A 10,167-nucleotide genomic window follows, 5' to 3' on the forward strand; every position below is an offset into this window, starting at 1 on the left:
CACTCTTTCTGTTGATGGTGGGCGGTGCAGACTGTTTCTAGCACAATTTATTGAACTGGGAGGATAAACATTCATAGAACAAAATCTGAGGTGTGAAAATTCAGCAGCTATAACGGGCACACCAGATGTTAGAAATACTAAATCTAATACATAAATGTGGAATTTTGATCCAGTTGCTTATAGTAAAAGCAGAAGTATTTTGCTGAAAAAATTATTAAATATATGGAGTATCTTGTCTGTATTTTTGAGTCTAAAATAAATAGCATAGGCCAATTTTTATATTTGTTTCTCTAGTAGCAATCATGGACATTAACTGAGAAATCATTTGGATTGTCATGTTTGGATCCAAGTAAATTTTTTTGGTTTAAAGCTGTTTTTCCACAGCAATCCACTTCAGAAATTCCTTTATAAAATTTATACAGTTTCAAATATTGACTTCAGTTCAAAATCAGTACTATTAGCACCCTTATTTTTGAGTTTTCAATGAAAATTGCAGTGCAAGCTCTGTGGAGAAGAAGTAACATTTCCATGTTGGTGAAATGACCTGTTTTAGATGACAAGGCAGTTAGTCTTTGCTGATTGCAATAAAATGCACATAGATACAGAGAGTTTTCGCAGTAATACGTGTGCAAAGCAGACAGAGACAGCCCAGTTTTGCTTGTATAATTGTGGTTTGCTGAATTTGATGTTTACACAATTTCTTAAATGGTTTCTATGATTCTGTTTCTAATCTGGTTAAGGACTTCACCTTATATTACACATCAAAGTGAGCAAGGCAAAGAAACTGCAAATCAGACTAATGGGATGAATCCTGACCAGTGATTTTCCATAAACTTTTCAAGTGCATTCAGTACTCTTGAGGAACTCAGCTGTAAAGAGTCTTGCTTGTTTTGGATAGCAATAAAATTGCTAATACACTGAAACAATAGTTTAACTGGGCTTTGTATTTGCACTTGTTTTTTCTCATTTGCAATATCTAACTAGTCCCCGTAACGTGCTATTTTTTTCAGATTTTTATAATTAATATAATAACATACAATATACAATAACAAAACCATCCATGTCTATGTCTTGCATAGAAGTAAACAAACAAAACCAACACTTTCAGCTAATTTTTTGAATGCTTTCTAAATGGGAATAAATGAATCCAACAAAGCAGCAGAACTGGGAAAGAAAATACTACGGTGTTCCACAAACTCAACCAGGCTACAGTATCAGAAAGAGTGATTTTTAAAAACCTCTGAAAAGTTCTAAGCTGATCGAGGAATTTGTTGTGGTTCAGAGCCAGCCAGGAGCTGAGTGCCACACGAAGCTCACTCACACCCCCACCCCGCCCCCATCTCACCTGCACCCAGTGGGGTAGGAAAGAGATTATAGGGCAAAAAGAGCTTTTAAAGTAAAGGCTTTTTTTTTTTTTTTTTCTCTCTCTCATAAGAGAAAAAATGTCCTAGTATTAGTGTAGTTGGAAAAGGAGAAAAAAAAAAAAATCACAAAAATCCAATTCCTGAAGCAATTTTTAAAGTAAATAACTGAGAACTGTTCATTAAAGGCTGAAAGTTTTCTCTTTGACTTTTTGTTTAAACTGGTTATAAAACATGAGTTCAAACTAGGTTTCTGAAGAAACCTTCTATAAGCTTTTAGCTGTAGATAACCATGGCATACATAATAAATGCTAGAACCTGAACTAAGTTTGACAAATCCAAACATTCTGAACATGAAAAGATTAAGTGAAATATATTTTTTCTTGCACTTGAACTGAAAGAGAATAAGAGCACAATAATAGGTTTTAAAGAGGTACAAGGCAGATGCAAGCAGCAGAATTTGAACTATGATTCTGTTTTTTTTGAGGGGGTTGTTTGCTTGTTTTTACAAAGCAATGAGATCACAGCTGCTCATCATTTTCCCAGAACTCCATCTGTGTTGCTTCTGCACAAATACATACATACTGCTTCCACATACTATCCTTTATGACAGGCAAAAACCAGATTCTAATGAATTCAGATAGGAGTCAGTTCTTTATTCAGGCCCATGGCACTGTTAGCTTACTTGGCCTCCTGGGGACAGTGCCCTGGACTGATGAAGAAACAGAGACTGGCTCACTCTAATCTGATACACTGGGGATGCAGCTGAGATGCTCGAGAACCCTGGCAGGCTTATCCCCCCCATGTCTCAATGTTTGGGATGGGCCCCACCAACTCCCACTGGTCAGACCACAAGATACTCCACATATTTGATGATCAGGAATGGATCATAAATGTCAGTGTGCAAAAAGTCACCCTCATGGCCTTGTGTCCCCAGCTGGCACTGCCCCAGGCAGCCTGCACAGCCAAATCTGGGTGTCAATCATAACACTACAGCAACTGACCTTCAACAAACACTAATCTCACAGGGAGGGGCTGATGGAAGGACTGGCTCAGCAGCTTGCAGATGGTTATCCCAGCCGGTCTTAGAGTGTTACAGTTTCATCAGACTCGTGGTCTGATGGAATCCATGGTGAGAGAAGGCGTGTGGTCAGTCCAGGGTATTTGGTCGTGCTAAGATCTTTAGCCACCACCTTTTCACAACAAGCCTGGATGTTCTCCTTCTATTATCTGTGAAAGGCAAAGAGATGATATTATGAAATGCTTTTTACATACAGCAATGCATTTCCCCCTCTTCATCACTCCAAACAGGAGATGCCATTTATGGCTTTGTTCATTTTGCCTTCATGAACATTTGATCTATAGCCTTGAAAACTGCTCAGGTAAAGTGAACATCACTGGAACTGATTTTTGAGTGGTTTTTAATTTTTGGCCTCTGAGAAACCTATTCCAATTTTGAACTGCTCTCAAAAAAAAAAAAAAAAAAAGCCCCCCTGAAACAGGCAGATGAACTGCCCTGTGTACTTCATGAGTGGATGTGATCCTGAAATTAGTATTTAAAAAACCTCTGGCATCTTTCTGCATCGTACGTGTCACTGTCCGTGTTCTCTGAGAGCGTCCTGAGCTCGTGAGCTGCCACTGTCACAGTCCAGCTCAGGCTACGTTACCCTCGTTTCACACAATGAAAAAAAAGTTGTTACAAGCATCATATAACCCTGAATTTTAGTCGTGGTCTATGGCCTTAGATAATTTGTATTCCCTCTCCCCATTTCCAGCCTCATAATCTGCAGAGTAGTGCTTCCCTTTTGGTTAATTCATGTGTCCCAGGAGGTCAATGCTGATTAAAAACATTTGACTATATCTTAAAGTGTCCTGTATTGTAATTGTGGGTTACATTGAAAACTGGAATGGGTTGATCTTCTAGAGGGTTTTATTTATTGAAATGATTATATATATTTTGATCATGTGTGTTAAAATTAGTATATATTATTAGATTATGGATCTATAATTAGAAAATGCATAATATTTTTCAACAGCACATGTATTCCTCATGTAGGAAAGGCCAAACGCTGTCTGAGGTGTGTTCACGTTACATGTTACACCAATGTTGTTTATTCAGGTATCTAAAAAGCTCCCCACTACCTAGCAAGAACTGGAATTTCACGTAGAACTGTTCTGGGACATTCTTCTAGATGATTACACAGATAACATGCTGAGGAATGCAGCACTGCTCATGCAGTATTAGGTAAGTAGTCATTACCGTAAATTACTGTATTTTTAAGAGTGACTTTTTCTAACAGGTTTATCTAAAGGTTTATTATGTAACAGAAACAGCCCACAGCTGTTGCATTTTTATGAGCTAAACTCTACTCTCAGTGACTGTCTAGCCCCATTGACCTCAGTTAGCTTGTCCAAGTGTGTCCAAGAACAGATGACCTTTTGACCAGTACTCACCTCCTCCTCTGTTATCTCATGACACAAATAGTTTAAGGGTTTGGGTTTTTTTTTTAATGCTTGAAATCCAGTGTAGTTTTATTTTTAAATTAGAATAAACCAGGATAATATAATTCTAGTTGGAAGGGACCTACAACAATCATCTAGTCCAACGGCCTGACCACTCCAGCAGAGCTGACCACAAGTGAAAGCATGTTATTAAGGAGCACTGGTCAAACGCCTCTTAAAAACTGACAGGCTTGGGGCATTGACCACCTCCCCAGGAGGCCTCTTCCAGTGCTTGATGACCCTCTCTGTAAATCAATCGTTCTTAATGCTAACTGTGAACCTCTCCTTCACAGCAGCTTTGAAACTTTCCCACAGGTCCTGTCACAGGATACCAGGGAGAAGAGATCAGCACCTTCCTCTCCCCAGGGAGCCTTAGAGAGCAATGAGGCAGCTCTTCAGCCTCCTTCTCTCCAAACTAGACGAACACGGACTCCTCCGCTGCTCCTCGCAGGACATTCCTTCCAGCTCTGTCACCGGCTTTGCTGCGCTCCTCTGGATGTGTCCAAGGCCCTTCTGAAGCTGAGGCCCAGAACTGCAGTGCGCTGGAGGCGAGGCTGCAGCAGTGCTGTGTGCCAGGGGTAACCCCTCTCTGGACGGGCTGGCTGTGCTGTGTGCCATGCACCCAGGGCTGCGGTTCGCTCCCGTGGCTGCCAGGGCACACCCCTGACTCATATTGCCACCCAGCACCCCCAGAGCCCTTCCTGCAGGGCTGCTCTCCAGACACTCCTCCCAGTTCATGCTTGTGTCCAGCATTCCTGTCCCACGTGCAGAATCTGACATCTGTTCTTGTTAAATGTCAGCTCAATGCCCCATCTATCTGCATCCCTCTGCAAGGCCTCTTGCCCTCAGGAGAGTCAGCAGCACCTCCCAGTCTGCTATCAGCTGCAAACTTGCTAATGGTGCCTTCAGCTCCTGCATCCAGAAAGCTGAGGAATATATTGAATAGGACTGGCCCTAGAAATAAGCCTTGAGGAGTACCAGCCAGATGTAGCCCCATTCACTTGAAGCTTTTGAGACCTGCTGTCCAGCTGGGTATTCACCCAGTGTATCATGCACCTGCTCATGTCACAGCTGGGCAACCTGGCCAGAAAGACAACGTAAGGGACAGTATTAAAAGCCTTACTAAATCCAGAAAAAATTACATCTGTTGCCTTCCCTTCATCCACTAGACAGATGAAGTTATAGTTGAAGGGTATCAAACCGGTTAGACAGGACTTTCCCTTTGTGAACCCATCTTGACTGTGCCTGATGTGTCTAATAAATCAGCAAAGCTTTAGATTCACTAACGTGTGACCATCCCAGGTTCAGAAAATAAAACACAGTTCATGTTCTGCTGTTACTGCTTCTGAAGCAGAACTCTGTTGCAAGGGAAGCATCAGCCCAGCAAGGACATGGCACACGGATGCCAGAACTTTCCAACGTTAAAAATCCAGATTAAATGATTTAATTTTCAACAGTTATTATCTTCATGGACAGCTGATCTGATTTTCAGAAAATCTAAACTCCTGTGAATCCTGATGGAGGGCTTAGCCCCAGGGCAATAGCTGGCACCCCGCAGAGGCAGTGCTATGTGCCGGAGGCTGTGTGTGTGCTACCACAGCTCCCGGTGCTGCAGGCCTGGGAGAAGGCAGCAGCTGATGCACATCGGGATCAGTTTGAATCACCTGTCTCGGGCCCTTCTGCTGCTGCCTGAGAAGTTCTACTGTGGCTGCAGAATATCGAGAACAAGGTCAAATAGTCCACTCATTTATGTAGCTGAATTTTTTATTTCTGGCAGACTGTGACAGTTCTCACCCAAAGCAGCAGGATTTTTGCAGGAGAGAGGAACCTCACTGAAAGCCCTTTTCAAAGGGTCCTCGAGTGCTTCAGAATGCAAACCATTCTGCAGAGCAAGGCATTCTTTTCTTCCAAGGCAAATCATTGTGTTCCAGATCTTCTTGGGCAAAACCTGTTTTTTAGCTATTAGTCCTCTTTTCATGCAAATGGCTTAACTCTGAGCAGTATGCACTTCCTCCACCCAAACTCTGTACGCACAAAGCCAGAAAAGATTCCTCTTAATAAAACACACATCTATGGACACCTCTCTTTGAAATAGTTCTTGCAAGACAGAAAAACATCCCTCGCCAACAAATATAAAATGTCAGCAACCACCTCTTGTGTAAAAGTTAGTTAGGAACATAAAAGGAAATGAACACCCGAGCAGCTGGCAAGCAGCCACACACTGGCCTGGCTGCTGTTTGACTAGATGCTGGTTCTGGAGAGCACGACACACAACTACCTGGATGTGATGTTTGTACCACTCAGGGAAGGGGTTTGCACTGTGGGGTTTAGAAGCCAAAGGTATGGCACAGTTAAGGAAGATGTAATATCATCAGGCAGAGGAAGAACGCTGCTTTTTTTAATTATTATTACAAGAGCTCTACTAGCTGACGAAGCAGCACCTTCAAATGAAGTAAGGGAGACTCCTTGTCTGAGCCAGGGTGGAGCCCAGCCTGGGAAGGAGAACAAGACGTGTGGTTTTATGGACAAATTCCCTGACGTTCAGAGGTAGCAGCTACATTCCACGGTTGATGTCTGCAGCAGTTTGACTAAAGCCTAGTTCAAATGGCTTGTACCTGAGGCTGCCACACACGTAGCCTCTCCAAACAGACACAGACTGAGCAAATCTTTGTATTGAGTTTAGGCAGAGATGAATTTCCTCAAGCCCTTCCTGTTTCCCACTCAGATCTCTGCTGCTATCTTGTGTTCACCTCGTTTCACTGCAGCAGAATGGCTATTCCTACCACCAAACCGTCGAGGATCTTAAGAGTACCGATCAAGATTTAGAATCTCAAGTTCAGGGAGGCGTTTGAGGTTGTCCCCTGAGGTAGGCTGTTCCTGCTGAGTCATGCTATACATTCTTGGCAGATTTTAATGTTAAAAAAATAAAATATACTAGATTATTTTTCATGTCTCAGACCAAATTCACTACATTTACTTACAAAAACTAAATTGCTACCTAAATCTTGAGCCTTTGCATGGAAACTGAGATGCAAGGATTCCTTTCTGGATGGTTGGCAAATTTAAGTAGATTTATTAGTATTAAGATAATTTTCAATAATCTTGTTTTTTTGCATCTCTTTGCATTTGTAGAAATCTGTGTAAACTGGTTTCCCATTCAGGCCAACAGGCCATTGAATCTGCCCAGATTCTTTCCTCTGTATGCTTTTTCTGCTCCTTTAGCATGGAGACAACCTCACCCATACAATCTTCCCAGCCTAGTGGGAAGACAGAAATGCAGGTTTTGTGGAAAACAAGTGTAATTCTGTGAAACTCTCCTGTTAACTTTTTGCAGTCCTGAGAAGCTCACATCCACTCTCCACCTGGTATCAGATTTGCTGCCATTCCAATGTTGAGTTTGTTTTCTCAGGACAGTATCACTGAGTCTTCAAGGGGGCAGGGAGGGAAGCAAAACCTCCAGTCAAACCACTGCAATAACAAGCTGGTCAATATTTATCCTGCTGCTTTTCTCCCAGCAAGCTCCACGCTGCTCAGCTTTATGTCCTGCACAAAATTATGTTTATCTTTTGCAGGCCACTAACACACCTTAATATCCTAGTCATCAATCTACCCTGATTTTTCAGTTTTTGGCTTACCAAGTTGAATCAAGGGTCCATTCTTGAAGCTCCTCTATCTTGTTCAATCATCTGGCCAGATGACAGCATAGGCAATACGATTTTACTGTTGTCGCTGAAGTGTTCCCTACAACTTGCCCAAGTGTGTGCCTGAATAGAGCACAGCCAAGCGCTGTGCTGCTCTTGCAGCATGTCTGCATGATGTGGCCATTACACTCCTTCCATCCCAACCTGCTTGGAACAGAACACAGGCCCATCAGGACTTAGTAAGACACTCAGCTAGTGAGCCCTGAAGACAATAAGAGCTAACTGAGGTAGTTACATGTAAACAGACACAGACATACATAGGAGATGTGCCTGTATTGTCCTGTTGTTTGGGCCAAAACCTGATACTGTCGTTAACAGAGATAAACAGATTGTGCAGGCAAAGACCATAACAGTCTTGGGATTTTTTTTCCCCTTTTTCTCTTTTTTTTTCTTCCTCTTTTTTTACTTAGTTTTCAGCATCTGCTTGCAAAGCCAGGATCTGGATCAGTTGGACCACTTCTACAGCTAGTTCATGGCACTTTTAGCACCTTTGAGCTTTTCCCCACCATCACTGATGGACCTGCCAACCACGAAGTGGACCTACCCTTCATGTATGGCATTACTTATTCAGCCTTTGCTGCTGTGGCTCCTTATGCTCATCTTGCTCATTGCCACGATGGATGGCACCGTTTGGAGAGTGGCTCACAAGCAGAATGAGCTCTGGAGAGTACAGATAAGGAAACTATTCAGCTACATAACTTCCAGTTGTGAATTAAGAAGAGTGTGTTGAAAGGGACAGGATGGTTGCCAGTTCTGAAAGGGCTGGTACTGAGTGGGGCATGTTTAGTTGAGAAGTGGTTTGGATTTTCTTATTGAGAGAACTGAATTCTCAGGAGCAAAAGTAGGGCTAGATAAGAAGTACATGTAAATGTTTCATGAATTCAAAGGTGACTAGAAGTGTGGACTATATCTTTGCTGAATTGATCTCATGGCAACTACAGAAATACTCCATTTTATCTGTTTCTGCATCCCTCAATGCCTGCGGGTTGTTTTTACTGCTGCCATGCTGGAGAGGAAGCTTCCATCATGCCTCTGTCCTCACTTTGGAATGTGTGGCCAGAAATATGGTCTAGAGGACAGATGGTATCTCAGGTAAATTCTGTTAGAGTAGACAACTAAACACAGTAAATTTACATATGCAAGCCTATGTGGAAAGATTACTCTGTTCTAAGACATCAGACCCAGTGAAACAAACCACATAATGCAGGATTGGATTGTTGTGATCTGATGTGGAGTTCTGAAATTTGAGGCTGGACAAGAACCAGAAAAAGACAGATCTTTAAAAACCTTGTTACATTATATTAGGTCCCACTCCCATACTCAAAGTAGAGAATCTCTATCTACAGTTCATCAAAACGTGAGGAACACATTCACGTCATGAAGGGTGCTTGCAGGAGTGCTAAGTGAATTCTCAGCACAGCCACAGCCTCATAAACCACCACTGTCACAGGGTCTCTTCTTGCTTAATCTTGAGTAAGACCACATCAGCTTATTCTTTCAAGGAACAAAGGTCATGGAAGAAACTAGAAGAAATCTTGACATGAGGCTATTTCAGGAGGAGTTTTCTCATCACCCCAGAAATGGGATAAAAAATATATAAGCTACAAGGCTTTTTGAGGGCAGTTAAGCCTTCTGTTCTGTGTTCCAGGTAGCAGAACACCAGGGGGAGGAATTCCTCTTTGAACAGGTCCGAGTTACAGAACAACCATCTCTGGAAGACACAGTGATTTCTCATCAGCCCATTCAGTAACACAGAAGGGGAACAGCTTCATATATAGAGCATGATGATTTGGAATGCCACAACAAAATGGAAATTCTGAAAGAGGTGTCATTTTTTTTCATATAGATTTGAAAAGTGAAGAATTAAACAAGCTTTTTAGTAGGACATGAGGTTTGCTCTTTCTTCCATGCTGTCTTTATCCAGAGATTTAAATTCACATGTGATCTACAATCCTTGGGATGCTCGATACTCATGAATATTTGCTAGCATGGAATATATATGGAATGCTCATTGCATTGCCCACTCTAGTATCAGCTGGTTTCAGGGAAGAGGAAGAATCAGCTTGGTCCTGAACCCAAATCCATTGCTTAGCTGCACCTGTAGGTGTAAGAGCTGCCTTGTGGCCGACCATGAGAACGTGTGCCAAAAGCAGGATGTATTCAGGCTGGCTACCTTCACTCAGGCCAGCCCTCAGGTAGATTTATTGGCTGGAATCCCTGACCAAAGAACCAGTTGTAGGGACAGCTCTACCTTTGCTTATTAAAGGTACGATCCTTGGTGTCGCTCATCATTTCCCACCACACCCAAAGGCTTCATTCAGCTTAATAACATGTGAATTGTCTAGGACTAAGGAAGCTACAGCAGGTTCATAGCTCTTCTGCCTGAACACCAACTTTTCACTACTAGTCTTTACAGAGTTTTTTCCCACTGTAGGTATGACTCGTCTCAGTTTCCACACAAACGCCAGCTGCTCTCACGAAGGTTTGCACACTGATACCTGTGCATTTAATTGACTCACTCTTCTTACACACTGCATACTACAGATAACAGATGGAGGAACTGTGGGCAACAATCTGCTAATCTCCCATCACTTCTCTAGCAA

This window comes from Merops nubicus, unplaced genomic scaffold (assembly GCF_000691845.1).
Source record: "Merops nubicus isolate BGI_N331 unplaced genomic scaffold, ASM69184v1 scaffold2954, whole genome shotgun sequence".
Lineage (NCBI taxonomy): Eukaryota > Metazoa > Chordata > Aves > Coraciiformes > Meropidae > Merops > Merops nubicus.